Source organism: Amia ocellicauda, unplaced genomic scaffold, assembly GCF_036373705.1.
Source record: "Amia ocellicauda isolate fAmiCal2 unplaced genomic scaffold, fAmiCal2.hap1 HAP1_SCAFFOLD_30, whole genome shotgun sequence".
Taxonomy (NCBI): Eukaryota; Metazoa; Chordata; class Actinopteri; order Amiiformes; family Amiidae; genus Amia; species Amia ocellicauda.
The window spans coordinates 139,626-157,020 of NW_027102865.1; positions in this window are offsets into that span (position 1 = coordinate 139,626).

Here is a 17,395-nt window from a genome sequence, read left to right on the forward strand (position 1 = left end):
CTCACCAGGGAGGTAGAAAACAGCAATAGCATTGAAAAAGTGTGATTGTAGTTCTGCTCTTCTGCAATATATTTCTACAATATCTTTAACATCTTCTTTAACATTGTTTTAAAGGCTGGGACCAATATGGTGGAATATCTCCAACACACGGACATTGAGAGACTCGACCCCTTTGTGCTGCTGCTCAGAGACCAACTCTCAGTTGTCTCTGAGTAGGCTATGGATCAACTTCCTTTCCTAATATGAAGGAGACCATGGATACAAAACCTATGAAAAACAGGTGATTATTGTTATTCTTCTCATTATAAACTACTTAATACATCTCTCCCATAAAGTACAACAGGATAGTGGTGACGTCATTCAGGATTGGATTGCCATTGGTCAAAAGCCCTCTGAGAGAAATTGTGTGGCGACACTCCACACTCTTAGAAGAAATTGTTCTGCACAGAACCATAAAGGGTTCCTCGAGTAATCGCTCTGGTGGATCCCTTTATGGTTCTATGTAGAACCCCTTCAAAGGGGTTACATGAAGAACCCCCAAACATAGCGTTCTACACAGAACCATTCGTTTTAAAATGTTATATATAGAACCCATTCAAAAGGGGGACACGTGCTATACCTGAATTTGTTTTCCAAATACAATCTTTAAAAAATGTATGAGTTCATATATACAAACACACATACACAACGTAGAAATCGCACTACTAGTGAAGTAACTTCATTTACATTATATGCCACAACTCCTCAATTTGGAACGCAAAAACAAGACATCTGATGTAAAAGTGTAAACTAATTACGAACAGCACTTTTGATTTTTATCTTCAATTCAGGGGCTACTTATTCGAACAGTAAACTGTATTCTCTCTTCAGAGTGACTGGAATGTTTTTGCCTACATTCAACTTAAATATGAAAGTTTCCAAAAACGGCATAGTTTTCTTTAAGGCTATTCAATGCCAAACACAAAATTCTCTCTGCTTTCAGTGCTTGTCCTTCAGCACAATTACACAGGTTCATGATGTTCTCATTTCAATACATTGTTTTCTTATTTAAACTATTTGACTTTGAGCTTACATTGAGAATAAAATCACTTTTGCAAGTAAAACCTGGCCAAGAAAGGAAGCAGCACTACAATAAAACAATACACAGAATACAAAGCAGTTCCTTCAAAAGTGAAAGTGATAAAGAGTGATGTCTGTCAGTAAATTACGTTGAGATACATATTGGTTATTTTGAATTAGGAGTCCAACTTCAATAACTTCTATTAACAAGCCAAAATACAGATCAGAATTACGGGTAATTGAAAATAATATGTAGCGCCTAGGTAAGCTTGGATGTGTTCAGAGAAACACTAAAAACGGACCTTCCTCACACCCGTCTTGTTGAGGTGGACGTGGTCATACAGGTGATGTGGCTGGATGTCTCAGTGGTGTGCCAGGTGGACGTTGGGGAGGAGGGCACATCTTCGGGATACTTCTGCGTTGATGGCCTGGATGATGTGCAGGGGCACGTCTGTGCGGGGCAGCAGTGTGGAGATGGTGATTTTGGCAGTTTGGAATTCCTCTGTGGCTTTCTTTGCCACCTGTCTCAGGGCTGAGGCCACATCGCCCCTGCGGGCACTCAGGTCGTTAGTGCCAGTGTGGATGAGGATGTATTTGACCTGGCACAGCCTCCTCTTGGAGAGCAGCTCCAGGGCTCTCTGTGCTGTCGGGCACCAAAGCTTTTTCACTTTTCGCCCAGGGAAGAGGCGCCTCTCATCCAGGAACTTCCCATTGGAGTCGCTCAGAATGACCACCTCTGTGTTGACCTGCCACTCCGGGTTTTGCGTCGGGAGTGGTGGGGGCAGCGGGTGTGTTTTAGGGGAGTGGCGTTTCAGGGGTTTGTGTATTAGTGGCAGGTCTGGTGATAGTGGGGGTGTCAGGAGTGGTGGGGAGTGTGGGTGGATCAGTGGGTGCGTCAGTGGGTGCGTCAGGGGTTGTAGGTGTTGTGGGGTCAGTGCAGTGCAGTCTCTGTGCTCCTCTCTTAGCTTCTCCAGCTGGCTCTGCAGGCTCCTCAGCTGGCTGTGCTGGGGTGTCCTGGTCAGCTCCTCCCTCGCTCTGTGCAGCTCCGTCCTCAGGGTTTGGCTCTGCTCCTCCTGGTCTCTTACTGCTGCTCTCAGCTTATGGATCTCAGCCTTGTGGTGCATCTTTAGTCCCTGAACTCCGCAAACTTCAGCTCCAGCACTGATAGGCATTCCTTTAGTGTTTTAATGTTGCTGGAGAGTTTTGGGGAGACAGGGGGGCAGTCTGTGGGAGATGGGGCACTGTCTGGCTCCGTGTGGCTGGGGGCAGACTGCAGGGTGGCCGGCTCTGGCTCGTGTTTCTCTACCTCAGTCTGCTGCTTTGAGGTGTGGAAGCCGAGAGATAATTGGTCCAGGCTGCTCTCGCTGTCCTGCACCATGATGGTCCCGTTGTGGTATACATTAAAAGTGAGCATCACACTGTCTGTGTCTTTCTCTACCAGCACTGAGATCTGCCTGCCTCTGCTAATGCCCCTCTTGTTGTTATTGGGGTATGTCTGGCACAGGGTTTTGTGAAAGGCGGTGTAGAACAGTAGATTGTTCTTGACCCTGTTTTCTCCTTTACCGGTGTAGTCTAGGATGAGGGTCTCAGGAGATGCTCTCATCACAGCTTGTTTGTAGTCCTTCTTAGCCTGTGCAGAGCGAATGTCTTCAGGGTATCGGATTTCAAAAGGCAGCTCTGCAGTCAGACTGCTGTTCGATAGATTTGTATCAGTCTCAGTGGCAGTTGGGCTCTCTCCTACTGTCACTCTATTCAAATTGGAGCTCTGCATTTTCATTGGCTGAGTCAACTACTGAGAATGCTTATTTATTTTATTAATACATATTTTTTTGTTTAATTATTTGTCTCTATAGGTGAAAGGTCTTACCTCCAATTCTTGTCTTCAGCTTTTCTTTTCTGACTTTTCTTCCTGAACTGTCTCTCTGCTTTCTTCTTTTTGTGTTTCTCTTAAAATTATTATTTTTTGAATACTTTTTCTTCTGAATTTCTATTCCATGTCTTCTGTGTATGTTTATAGTGCTATATATTCATTTGTAAATGACAAATTAAATCCGCTTATGTATAAAAACAAATGTTTTTTAGGAGCTCATATTCCTCTCTCTCTCTCTCTCTCTCTCTCTTTCTCTCTCTCCCTCTCAATTCAATTCATTTGTATTGTCAAAGCAATTGGACATACATACATATACATACATACATACATACATACATACATCTACACGGAAAATAAATAATAGAATTATGAATCACAATAAGATGTAATGAAGTACAGAAAATGAAAATGTAAAAAAATGTGATCTTTAATACATACAAATAAAGAAAATAGGTTTACTATTTCCAGATTCCTTTTTTGAAATACAATGACATGCATAACAAACAAGTATTTACATTATATTTACAGCCGGTGCTCGTGTGTCACTGTGTTCCTCAGGCTGTGGTAGGCGCTGACATATTGGGCAGCCAGGGTGGCTGTGTGTCCCTCCCCCAGGAGGACTGGCGTTTTTCTTTTTTCTCAGTTTTGTCACAGGTTGGGTGGGCATCCATTATGTTGTTACAGAATTTGTCCCTTATTTTGGGCTAAAGCTTTCCGTGGAGGGGAACGTGGATCAGTTTGTACCATTTTTGGGAGAATCTGCCTTGTTGGGGCGGAGCTGTGACCAGGTGAACAGCAGATCGGGCATAGGTGGGCATGTGGGCAGAGGAGTTGGAAGGCCGGTCAAGCAAATAAGCTTGCTAAGGTACGCAGCAGCAGCAAGCATCCCCCACATCCAGCCAGCCAGCCAGTCTGGCTGGCGGTGACTGAGTGGTTGTCAGACGGCAAGCAACGGAATGTACGTGCTCTGTGATGTCATAGCAGTCAGCTGAGAGAGGCTCGTGATGTCATCGCTGAGCTGGCTGGCTGGCTGGCTCTGTGTGTGTGTGTGTATGTCTGTGTGTGTGTGTGTGTGTCTGTTTGTCTGTTTTTCAGTCTGTCTGTCTCTCTCTCTCTCTCTCTCTCTCTCTCTCTCTCTCTCTCTCTCTCTCCCTCTCAATTCAATTCATTTGTATTGTCAAAGCAATTGGACATACATACATTCATACATATATATATATATATATATATATATATATATACATACATACATGCATACATGCTAGAAAGTCATTACTATGTTATCTTAAAGGCTAACTAAGCAGAACATATATCATTATAGAACAGAGTCCATAGGTCTACACATGGTTTTAGGGAACAGGCACGTAGGTCATACCGTTTGACATTGTTTCCAAGGTTCTCATCGTAAATAACAAACAGAAATCAAACTAGCTTCTGGCCTGACCTTCTAGCTTGACTCTATCTTTCCGCCTTATATACTTGGTGAATAATTGAGGAAGTAGCACCAAGTGACCACATTAGGCTGCCTGAGGGTTTCTGGGGAGTGTAGTTGTCTAGGGTCGGTTTTCTTCCCTAGAGTGCAGACCTTGCAGCAGACCTGGCCTGACATGTCTGCCATGTATGACCCTGCCCCTTGGTTTGTCCCACATCCTCCCCCCCAGCTGCGACCCCATAGGTCGAGCGACAGCCGCAAAAAAGCATGCACCCGGGACAGCCCATCAACATTCCCCATGGCCTTCCCTGGCCTGTGCTGCAGGGTGAAATGAAAATGTTGGAGACTCAAAAACCACCTCATCACACGGGCATTCCTGTCTTTCGAACGATGCATCCAAGTGAGGGGGGCATGGTCAGTGATCAGGGTGAAGTGCCTGCCCAACAAATAGTATCGAAGACTGTCCAAAGCCCACTTCACTGCCAAACATTCTTCTTCAACTACCAAATAATTTATTTCATTGGATTCCAACTTTCTGCTAAGGAACAACACCGGGTGTTCGTGATCACCCATTCTTTGGGACAAAACCACTCCGATCCCCACCTCAGAGGCGTCCGTCTGGACTATAAATTCTTTCTGAAAGTCAGGTACCATTAAAACGGGGTTGCGGCAGAGCGCCTCCTGTAGGCTCCGGAAAGCCCGGTTTGCTGTATCACCCCATCTAACCATATTGGGTTCTGTAGCCTTAGTCATATCAGTCAGAGGGGCCGCTAAGGTAGCATAGTTGGGAATAAACCTCCGGTAATACCCAGTTAACCCTAAAAATGCCCTAACCTGCTTTTTATTGACAGGCCTAGGCCAAGAGTTTATGGCTTCAACCTTGGATATTTGGGGTTTCACCATACCCCTCCCTACTGTATAGCCCAAGTATTTGGCCTCTTCCAACCCCAAATTGCATTTGGTTGGATTAGCCATCAGGCCTGCTGCATGTATTGAATCCAATACCGCTTGGAGCTGAGACAAATGTGATTCCCAATCTGGACTGTGAATGACCACATCATCTAAATATGCTGCCGCATACGTCCTGTGTGGTCTAAGTATGTGGTCCATCAACCTTTGAAAGGTGGCAGGAGCACCATGCAGGCCAAAGGGCATCACTGTGTAGTGAAACAGACCATCTGGGGTTGCAAAGGCTGTTTTTTCTTTGGCACCCGGGGTCAAGGGAATCTGCCAGTAGCCCTTGGCTAAGTCAATAGTTGAAATATAGCGAGCATTCCCAATATTCTCTAACAATTCATCTACTCGGGGCATTGGGTATGCATCAAACTTTGAAATTTCATTAACCTTTCTAAAATCATTACAGAATCTCCAGGAGCCATCAGGTTTGGAAACCATGACTATAGGGCTGGACCACTCACTGTGGGATTCTTCAATAACCCCTGCCTCCAGCATTTCCTTAACCTCATTTCTAATAGTGTTCCTGCGAGCTTCTGGTACCCTGTAAGGCCTCATATTTACCTTCTTTCCTGGGAGAGACACAATGTTGTGAGAGACTAAATGGGTACGCCCCGGTATGCCTGAGAAAACTTCCCTATTACGTATTATCAAGTCGTTCACCTCCTTCAACTGGTCAGGTGACAAGGCAGCTGCAATATTCACCTTCGGTGTCCCTAGTGGCTGAGGGGGGTAAGTCAACATCAACACTTCCCTGTCCTTCCAGGCTTTTATTAAGTTGACATGATATATTTGTTCTGGGGGTCGGCGGCCGGGTTGCTGAACCTTATAGTTCACTTCCCGTATTCGCTCTATAATCTCATAAGGTCCCATCCACGTAGCCAGAAATTTACATTCTACAGTGGGAACCAACACCAACACCCTATCACCAGGCTGGAACACCCTCAGTGTAGCCTGACGATTATAGGCGAATTGTTGGTGTTCCTGTGCCTGCCTTAGGTGCTCTCTCACAATGGGAGTGACTGTGGCTATTCTCTCTTGCATAGCATTGATGTGCTCGACTACACTCCGGAAAGGAGTGGACTCGTGTTCCCACGTTTCACGGGCTATGTCTAATATCCCCCTGGGGTGCCTCCCATATAACAGTTCAAAAGGCGAAAAGCCCAGGGAAGCCTGTGGGACTTCCCTAATGGCAGACATCAAGTAGGGCAGCATGAATTCCCAATTTTTCCCATCCTTATCGATTACCTTTCTTAGCATGGACTTCAGGGTCCTATTAAATCTCTCAACCAACCCATCTGTTTGTGGGTGGTAGACTGATGTTCTCAACTGCTTAACCTGCAACAATTTACACAGATCGGTCATAACCTTAGACATAAAGGGTGTGCCCTGATCTGTTAATATCTCCCTCGGTATCCCCACCCTACTACACATCAACATTAGCTCTTTTGCAATACCTTTTGAAGCCATGGTCCGCAGTGGAATGGCTTCTGGGTACCTGGTGGCATAATCCAAAATAACCAGTATATACTGATGCCCTCTGGCTGATTTCGGGAGAGGTCCCACCACATCCATAGCTATCCTAGCAAAGGGGGTCTCTATGATGGGCAAAGGGACCAGTGGGCTTCTGAAGGCTGGTTTAGGAGCATGTAGTTGACATTCAGGACATGAGCTACAATGTTCTGTCACGTCTGCATGTACGCCTGGCCAGTAAAACCTCCTCAGGAGTCTATCCTTGGTTTTGTCCATCCCCAGATGTCCCCCCAGGATATGCCCATGTGCCAGATTGAGAACTGTTCGTCTGAATGGGGTGGGAACTAGCAATTGCTCCACAATGTCCACCCCTATCTTATTTACACGGTACAATAGGTCATTTTTTACCATAAAATAAGGATAAGCTGTTGGCGGGTCTGCAGTAGTCATAGGGGTCCCATTTACTACCTTCACATTTTCTTTAGCATAGTGTAGAGTGAGATCTCGCACCTGTGCGCTGCCAAAATCAGTGGGGAGTCCCTCTAACACTGACACTTCTACATTGTCAGCTTCAGGGGTCTCTATGAATGGATTCTCACCCACCCTGCTAGTGCTGGGTTCCTCACCCTCCATAGGGTCATCTACGTCACTACATTCCACCCCTATGTTTTCAGTTTAATTTTCCCCAACCAAAACCTTCACTGTCGACTCAACTGGAACCAGGTCTACTTTTAGCTCTAGTTGTGGGATCGAGGCAACTTCTGGCTTACAGTTTTCAGTGTGCATTTCCAATTTACTATGTTTTCTATCTAGTTTTCCAAAATTAGGAAAATATCGTCCCAGTATCACATCATATGGCATGTTGGGTACCACACCGACTTCGTAATCTAGTTTCCCGGCCTCTGTCTGTATGTTTACAAGGGCTGTGGGATAGGGGCGTGTGTCACCATGTGTGCATGTGATACTGAGCTCCTGATGTCTATCCAGCTTGTTGGTCGCTACTAATTTTTCTGTGACCAGTGTAACCATACTGCCAGAGTCGAGTAGAGCAGCCACTTCTTTCTCATCGACTATCACTGTACACATGTGTTTTGGATTAGGTACTCCGCCTATGAAAACATCCGTCCCAACAGGGCAGGCATAAAATACCGGTTTCTCTTTCCCCATATCACACACATTACATTGCATTGGTTCCTCTCTACCTGGGCAGTGGGCCGCAATATGTCCTACTTTGTCACAATTGTAGCAGACAATTGGTTGTGATGGTGACCCCCTATAACCCTTAGTCTCGGCTTTAGGCCCCACCTTTGCCCCCCCCAGTCTTGCTCTTTTCTTCCAACCCAGCGCGTCATGTTTCCCAGAGAACTTTGGAACCATCTTACCCGGTCCGCTGGTTCGTCATGGCCTGGGGAACGAGTTTTTAACCTCCGGTACATGCTCTGCTGCTCCGGCTGTATAGAACCGCTCTACAATGGCCACCAAGGTGTCAGCGGACAGCACCTCATTCTGGCCAACCCAGCGTCGAACGTCCTTGGGCAAACAGCGTTGGTAGTTGTCAAGGACTATGGCCTCCACCACCTCGGCTGATGAATGGACCTCTGGCTGTAGCCATTTCCTGGCCAGATGGATCAGATCAAACATCTGCGTTCAGATTGGTTGTCCTGGTTGGTAGGCCCACTGCTGAAACCGATGTGCCCTCACTGCGGTGGTCACGCCCAATCGGGTCATTATCTCCGCTTTCAATTTATCATAGTCCTGGGCGTCCTTCAGCTCCAGATCAAAGTACGCTTTCTGTGCATCCCCTGCCAGATAAGGTGCCACAAGCCCTGCCCAGGAATCTTTTGGCCATCCCTCTCTCCGCTGTCCTCTCAAAGGTCATAAGGAAGGCCTCAACATCGTCCTGTTTTGTCATTTTCTGCAGAAAGTGATTGGTGCGGGGAGTGGAATGGGTTGCAGCCCCCTGTGGCCCAATCCTGGTTGCAAGTGCTTCATCACTCTCTTTCAGCTCTTTAGTCACCTTTTCCTGCTCTTCTCTAAACATTTTATTTGTATCATGCTGGACCTGCAGTGCTTCCTGATGCATCCGCATAGCATCCTGGTGAGCCACCTGCTGCACCCTGGTCGCTTCCTGTTGGGCTATTACAGCCTGTAGTTTTTTTTTTTTGGATAAAAAAATTCACTCAGCCAGTCTGGGTTTCATGAGGTGCTGCCCGCATTCTACACCAAATGTGACAAAACGCCTTGGCTGTACACATGTGCGGGTCTTCTCTGTGATCTTCTTAGGAGTAAAAACCAGTCATGACCCAGGGAGGAGGTTGCAAATACAGGGCTGTGCCTGTATGTTTACTTCAAACAAAACAAATCTGAAAACAAAACCTAACTCACACTGGAGTTGTAACTAATCTTACATAATCATTCTATTTTAAACAAAGTCTGGAATAAATACGTCTTGGCTTTCTCCTTATGAGCTACCTCTGTTTTCCAGATAACTCACCCTATTGTCTCTCACTTCTCTCTCTCTCAGGCCCGCCTTATATACCTGGTGAATAATTGAGGAAGTAACACCAAGTGACCACATTAGGTGCTAGAATGGCTGCCTGAGGGTTTCTGGGGAGTGTAGTTGCCTAGGGTCGGTATTCTACCCTAGAGTACACACCTTGCAGCAGACCTGGCCTGACATATCTGCCATGTATGACCCTGCCCCTTGGTTTGTCACAATACATACATACATACATATACACGGAAAATAAATAATAGAATTATGAATCACAATAAGATGTAATGAAGTACAGAAAAAGAAAATGTAATAAAATGTGATCTTTAATACATACAAATAAAGAAAATAGGTATACCATTTCCAGATTCCTTTTTTGAAATACAATGACATGCATTACAAACGAGTATTTACATTATATTTACAGCCGGTGCTCGTGTGTCACTGTGTCCCTCAGGCTGTGGTTGGCGCTGACATATTGGGCAGAATGTGTCCCTTATTTTGGGCTAAAGCTTTCTGTGGAGGGGAACGTGGATCAGTTTGTACCATTTTTGGGAGGATCTGCCTTGTTGGGGCGGAGCTGTGATCCAGGTGAACTGCAGATCGGGCATAGGTGGGCATGTGGGCAGAGGAGTAGGAAGGCCGGTCAAGCAAATAAGCTTGCTAAGGTACACAGCAGCAGCAAGCAGCCCCCCCATCCAGCCAGCCAGCCAGTCTGGCTGGCAGTGACTGAGTGGTTGACAGACGGCAAGCAACGGAATGTTCATGCTCTGTGATGTCATAGCAGTCAGCTGAGAGAGGCTTGTGATGTCATCGCTGAGCTGGCTGGCTGGCTGTGTGTGTGTCTGTGTGTGTGTGTGTGTGTGTGTGTGTGTGTGTGTGTCTGTTTGTGTTTGTCAGTCTGTCTGTCTCTCTCTCTCTCTCTCTCTCTCTCTCCCTCTCAATTCAATTCATTGTCAAAGCAATTGGACATACATACATACATACATACATACTAGAAAATCATTACTATGTTATCTTAAAGGCTAACTAAGCAGAACATATTTCATTATAGAACAGAGTTCATAGATCTACACATGGTTTTAAGGAACAGGCACGTAGGTCATACCGTTTGACATTGTCTCCAAGGTTCTCATCGTAAATAACAAACAGAAATCAAACTACCTTATGGCCTCCTGACCTTCTAGCTTGACCTTATCTTTCTTAAGTATACAAGAGAGAAAAACAGGTTTGAGAAAATCATTTCTAACTTTCCTTCCATACAATAATACATACATACATACATACGGAAAATAAATAATAGAATTATGAATCTCAATATAATGTAATGAAGTACAGAAAAAGAAAATGTAATAAAATGTGATCTTTAATACATTCAAATAAAGAAAATAGGTTTACTATTTCCAGATTCCTTTTTGAAATACAATGACATGCATTACAAACGAGGCTTAGGTGGGCATTTGGGCATAGGAGTAGGAAGGCCGGTCAGGCAAATTAGCTTGCTAAGATACGCAGCAGCAGCAAGCAGCCCCCCCATCCAGCCAGCCAGCCAGTCTGGCTGGCAGTGACTGAGTGGTTGACAGACGGCAAGCAATGGAATGTACGTGCTCTGTGATGTCATAGCAGTCAGCTGAGAGAGGCTCGTGATGTCATGGCTGAGCTGGCTGGCTGTCTGGCTGGCTGGCTCTGTGTGTGTGTGTGTGTGTGTGTGTGTGTGTGTGTGTGCGTGTGTCTGTCTGTCTGTCAATTCATTTCAATTCAATTCAAAGGTTCTTTATTGGCATGATCTATCACAATATTGCCAAAGCAGATACAAATGTTCTATCAATCAAGACAAAACATTGCAATACAAGATTCAGTGGAACAAATATAGTACACATTGAAATAAAATTAAGTAGGATATAAACCATATTTGTTGTTTGTATCAAAATTTGTGTCATGACATCAGAAAAATCACTGTTTTTATTTTGTTTTGCAAATGGAGTGCCACAGGCTGGTGTCTACACACTGTCTCGCAGGCTGTGGCAGGTGGATACATATTGCGCTGCTAAGAAGGCAGTGCGCTCCTCCTCTCCCAGCAGGACGGGGAGTTTGCAGCAATCGGGGATCATGCTGAACTCAGGGATATGCATTTTTAATATTTTAAAGTATGTCTCCCTGATTTTTGTGTATTTAGGGCAGGACAGCAGGAAATGCGCCTGTGTTTCGACCTCCCCTAGGTCACACTGGCTGCACAGCCGCTCTTCTCTGGCAACCCAGAATTTTCTGTAGCGGCCTTTTTCAATGGCGAGGCTGTGGTCACTGAGCCTGTATTTAGTTAGATTTTGTCTCTCTTTTATATTTTGGATTTTTAAGTATTCAGCCAATGTAATGTTTCTATTCAGGGCCCGGTAGCATTCCAATTTGTTTTGTAATTCTAATTCGTGTCTCTAATCTTTTGTGTATTTGCTTTTCAGGTACATGTCAATTTTCCCAATTGTTGTTGTTTTGGTCATTGTGTGTTCGGGCTCTGTGAGCCTCAGAGCCGTGGGGGCGTTTCTGTGTACGTGTAAGATGTTTTTATTAAATTCTAGGTGGAATATTTCCATGGGGCTTTTGTCCCAATTGTTGTTATTGAGGTTCATGAGGGGACCCCACACTTCGCTCCCATATAGCAGGATTGGTTGGATGATGGAGTTTAATATTTTAATCCAAATAGTTATTGGTATTGTTGTTTTCCCAAATTGTGTCTTTATGGCATAAAATGCCCGGCGTGCCTTGTCTTTTAATGCGTTTATAGCCAGGCTGAAGCTCCCTGACGCACTGATGGTCAGGCCAAGGTAGTTGTATCTGGTGCAGTGCTCTAATCCAGTGCTGCCCAGAGTGAAGCGGTACCTGTTTCCCTGAGATGGGGCTTTTTTCTGGAAAACCATAACTCTGGTCTTGTCCAGATTGACTGCCAGGGCCCATTTCTGACAGTACTGCTCTAGCAGCGCCAGGTTCTGCTGAAGCCCCTGCTCTGTGGGCGACAGCAGCACCAGGTCGTCTGCATAGAGCAGGAACTTGATCTCTGTGTCATGGAGAGTTAGGCTGCGGGCGTCAGACTGCTCCAACACTGTGGCCAACTCGATGATGTAGATGTTGAACAGTGTTGGACTCAGACTGCAGCCCTGTCTCACTCCCCGCCCCTGAGTGAAGAACTCTGTTCTTGAGTTGCCAATTTGAACTCCGCATTTGTTTTCAGAATACATTGATTTAATGATGTCATAAACTTTACCCCCTACACCACTCTGTAGAAGTTTATAAAATAATCCCTTGTGCCAGATTGAGTCAAATGCCTTTCTAAAGTCTACAAAACAGGCAAATATTTTTCCTTTATTGTTTTGGGTATATTTATTTATGAGGGTGTGTAGAGTGTAAATATGATCGGTTGTGCGGTGTTTTGGTAGGAAGCCAATCTGACTCTTATTCAGGACACTGTGCTTGGTAAGGAAGGCCAGTATCTGGGCGTTGATGATACTGCAGAACACCTTCCCCAGGTTACTGCTCACACAGCTGCCCCAGTAGTTATTGGGGTCTAATTTGTCTCCACTTTTAAAAATCGGGGTGATCAATCCTTGATTCCCGACCTCAGGGAAACACCCGGCTCTCAGCACCAGGTTAAAGAGTTTGAGCAGAGCCTCCTGCAGCTGCGGGCTGCTGTGCTTCAGCATCTCAGGGCTGATGCTGTCGGGGCCGCTGGCTTTCCTGGGTTTGAGGATTTTGAGTTGATGTTTTAGTTCCTGTATTGTAAATGGGTTATCTAAGGGATTTTGGTTATTCTTAATGATTTCTTCCAATTTATTTAGGTTTTTTAATATTTTAACCTGTTCTGGCTTTGGATTGTTTTCAACATTTTGGTAAAGTTTTTCAAAGTGTGTTTTCCAGATTTCTCCATTTTGAATTGGTATTTCATTTTTTGTTTTTGGGGTATTTATTCTGCCCATATAGTGGTCTTTTTTCTTACTGAGGAGTTGCTTGTAGTGCCGCAGGGCCTGGCAGTAGCTGAGGCGAGCCTCCTGGTTGTCGGGCTCTCTGTGTTTAGTGTTGGAGAGATGTCTCAGGTGTTTCCTAGAAGTTTCACACTCCTGGTCACACCACTGTTCTTTTTTTCTTTTAGACGATTTCATATTTTGGTTTTTAATTGTTTTAATGTTTGATTTTAAAGCCAGTCTCTCAAATATTTCATTCAGTGTTTTGGTGGCTGAGTTTATTCCGTTTTGGTTTATTTGATAGTGTGAGGATTGATATCTGTCTAACATGTTTTCAATCTCATCACTATTCAGGGCTCTTGTGTAGTTCTCTGTGCTGGGCTCTGACCATCTCTAACTGGGTGGCAGGGAGACCAGTTTTGTGGGAAGTTTGGCTCTGACTTGTGGCTGCGCTGATCTTTTTAGGTAAAGTGTTATTTGGCTGTGGTCTGATAGTGGAGATTGTTGTCTGACTATAAACGCATTGTTGGCTTGTGGGTCCAGGTCAGTTATGGCGTAGTCCACCACACTGCTGCCCAGAGCCGAGCAGTATGTGAATCTCCCCAGAGAGTACCCCCTGGTCCTGCCATTGATGATATATAGACCCAGGCTTTTACATAGGCGCACTACCTGCTTCCTGCTCTTGTTTACCACGCTGTCGTGGCTGTGTCAGTGTGGAGGTGTGTGTGTGGCACAGCGGGGAGTCTCCGAACAGGTGTGTGTTCCCCTCTGTATTGATGTAGTCCATCTCTCTGCCAGTCCTGGCATTGAGATCGCCACACAGCAGTACAGAGCCCAGGGTCTGGAAGTGGCAGATTTCGTTTTGAAGCTCATGAAAGCCTTCCTCATTATAGTAGGGGGAGTCTGCGGGTGGCATATAAATTGCACATAGGTATATATCTGTGTTATTTTGTAGGGTGTCTTTTCTGATTTTCATCCACAGGTGTGTGTCTCCTCTCTGTACTGGGCATAGGGCTGCTCGGAGCTCCTCCCTGTACCACACGATAATCCCCCACGAGGCCCTGCCACACCTGACTTTGGGTTTTATATAGGAGGGCACAATCAGCTCCCTATATCCATTGTATCCATCCAGTGTATAGACATATCTGCACAGCACCAAGTCTCTACAAGAATGAAAACATCTGAACTATTTACAGTGTTGATCAGTTCAGGGCCTGTGCTCTTCATTCCAAAAGTTGAGGAGCGTAAACCCTGCATATTCCAACTGCTTATTTTAAAGGACATGTTAATATATTTTATTATACTTGTCTCTTCTACATAAGAAAGTTTAATTTGTGGTCTACAACTGATATTATATTACTATTAATAATTATATATGGATATACATAATAATCACTCAAAGATTTTATGTTTGCATCAAAATATCAGAATAATTAAATCACATTTTTTCTTACTCTCCATCTCCACAACCATATATATGTGTGTTGAGGCTCAGTTAACTCAGCAGTGTGGAACAGATGACACTGAGGAGTTGCCTTATCTGGGCCAGCTGGGCAGCATCGGGCCTCCAGGCTCTGGAAGCCGCTGCTGCGTGGCTGTGTGGCTGTGCTGGTCCCCGGCTGTCCGCTCTGCTGTGCTGGACGGGCCCTCTGGGAATGGGGGGGTGGGGAATGGGGCCGCGGGGTCTCAGGGGCTGGGGCTGGGGTGGAGCCGGTGGCTGGGGATGTGGCCGGGGGCTGGGGGGTTTGCTCCTGGTCTCGAGGTGGGGGTGTGTGGGGTTTCGGCCCAGGGTTGTGTCCTTGAGGACCTTTGAGATGATCCTCACACCCGTCTTGTTGAGGTGGACGTGGTCATACAGGTGATGTGGCTGGATGTCTCAGTGGTGTGCCAGGTGGACGTTGGGGAGGAGGGCACATCTTCGGGACACTTCTGCGTTGATGGCCTGGATGATGTGCAGGGGCACGTCTGTGCGGGGCAGCAGTGTGGAGATGGAAATTTTGGCAGTTGGGAATTCCTCTGTGGCTTTCGTTGCTACCTGTCTCAGGGCTGAGGCCACATCGCCCCTGCGGGCACTCAGGTCGTTAGTGCCGGTGTGGATGAGGATGTGTTTGACTTGGCAAAGCCTCCTCTTGGAGAGCAGCTCCAGGGCTCTCTGTGCTGTGGAGCACCAAAGCTTTTTCACTTTTCGCCCAGGGAAGAGGCGCCTCTCAACCAGGAACTTCCCATTGGATTCGCTCAGAATGACCACCTCTGCATTGACCTGCCACTCCGGGTTTGCGTCGGGAGTGGTGGGGGCAGCGGGTGTGTTTTGGGGGAGTGGCGTTTCAGGGGGTTGTGTATTAGTGGCAGGTCTGGTGATAGTGGGTGTGTCAGGAGTGGTGGGGAGTGTGGGTGGATCAGTGGGTGCGTCAGGGGTTGGAGGTGTTGTGGGGTCAGTGCAGTGCAGTCTCTGTGCTCCAGTGATGTGTAGCTCCTCTCTTAGCTCCTCCAGCTGGCTCTGCAGGCTCCTCAGCTAGCTGTGCTGGGGTGTCCAGGTCAGCTCCTCCCTCGCTCTGCGCAGCTCCGTCCTCAGGGTTTGGCTCTGCTCCTCCAGGTCTCTCACTGCTGCTCTCAGCTCATGGATCTCAGCCTTGTGCTGCATCTTTAGTCTGTGCATCTCATCCCGGAGCTGATCACACAAGGAGGTCTGGGCCAGGGTGCTCAAGGTCTGCTCCCTGAACTCCGCAAACTCCAGCTCCAGCACTGATAGGCATTCCTTTAGTGTTTTAATGTTGCTGGAGAGTTTTGGGGAGACAGGGGGGCAGTCTGTGGGAGATGGGGCACTGTCTGGCTCCGTGTGGCTGGGGGCAGACTGCAGGGTGGCCGGCTCTGGCTCTTGTTTCTCTACCTCAGTCTGCTGCTTTGAGGTGTGGAAGCCGAGAGCTAATTGGTCCAGGCTGCTCTCGCTGCCCTGCACCATGATGGTCCCGTTGTGGTATACATTAAAAGTGAGCATCACACTGTCTGTGTCTTTCTCTACCAGCACTGAGATCTGCCTGCCTCTGCTAATGCCCCTCTTGTTGTTATTGGGGTATGTCTGGCACAGGGTTTTGTGAAAGGCGGTGTAGAACAGTAGATTGTTCTTGACCCTGTTTTCTCCTTTACCGGTGTAGTCTAGGATGAGGGTCTCAGGAGATGCTCTCATCACAGCTTGTTTGTAGTCCTTCTTAGCCTGTGCAGAGCGAATGTCTTCAGGGTATCGGATTTCAAAAGGCAGCTCTGCAGTCAGACTGCTGTTCGATAGATTTCTATCAGTCTCAGTGGCAGTTGGGCTCTCTCCTACTGTCACTCTATTCAAATCGGAGCTCTGCATTTTCATTGGCTGAGTCAACTACTGAGAATGCTTATTTATTTTATTAATACATATTTTTTTGTTTAATTATTTGTCTCTTACCTCCAATTCTTGTCTTCAGCTTTTCTTTTCTGACTTTTCTTCCTGAACTGTCTCTCTGCTTTCTTCTTTTTGTGTTTCTCTTAAAATTATTATTTTTTGAATACTTTTTCTTCTGAATTTCTATTCCATGTCTTCTGTGTATGTTTATAGTGCTATATATTCATTTGTAAATCACAAATTAAATCCGCTTATGTATAAAAACAAATGTTTTTTAGGAGCTCATATTCCTCTCTCTCTCTCTCTCTCTCTCTCTCTCTCTCTCTCTCTCTCTCAATTCATTTCATTTGTATTGTCAAAGCAATTGGACATACATACACATACATACATATACACTCACCTAAAGGATTATTAGGAACACCTGTTCAATTTCTCATTAATGCAATTATCTAATCAACCAATCACATGGCAGTTGCTTCAATGCATTTAGGGGTGTGGTCCTGGTCAAGACAATCTCCTGAACTCCAAACTGAATGTCTGAATGGGAATGAAAGGTGATTTAAGCAATTTTGAGCGTGGCATGGTTGTTGGTGCCAGACGGGCCGGTCTGAGTATTTCACAATCTGCTCAGTTACTGGGATTTTCACGCACAACCATTTCTAGGGTTTACAAAGAATGGTGTGAAAAGGGAAAAACATCCAGTATGCGGCAGTCCTGTGGGCGAAAATGCCTTGTTGATGCAAGAGGTCAGAGGAGAATGGGCCGACTGATTCAAGCTGATAGAAGAGCAACT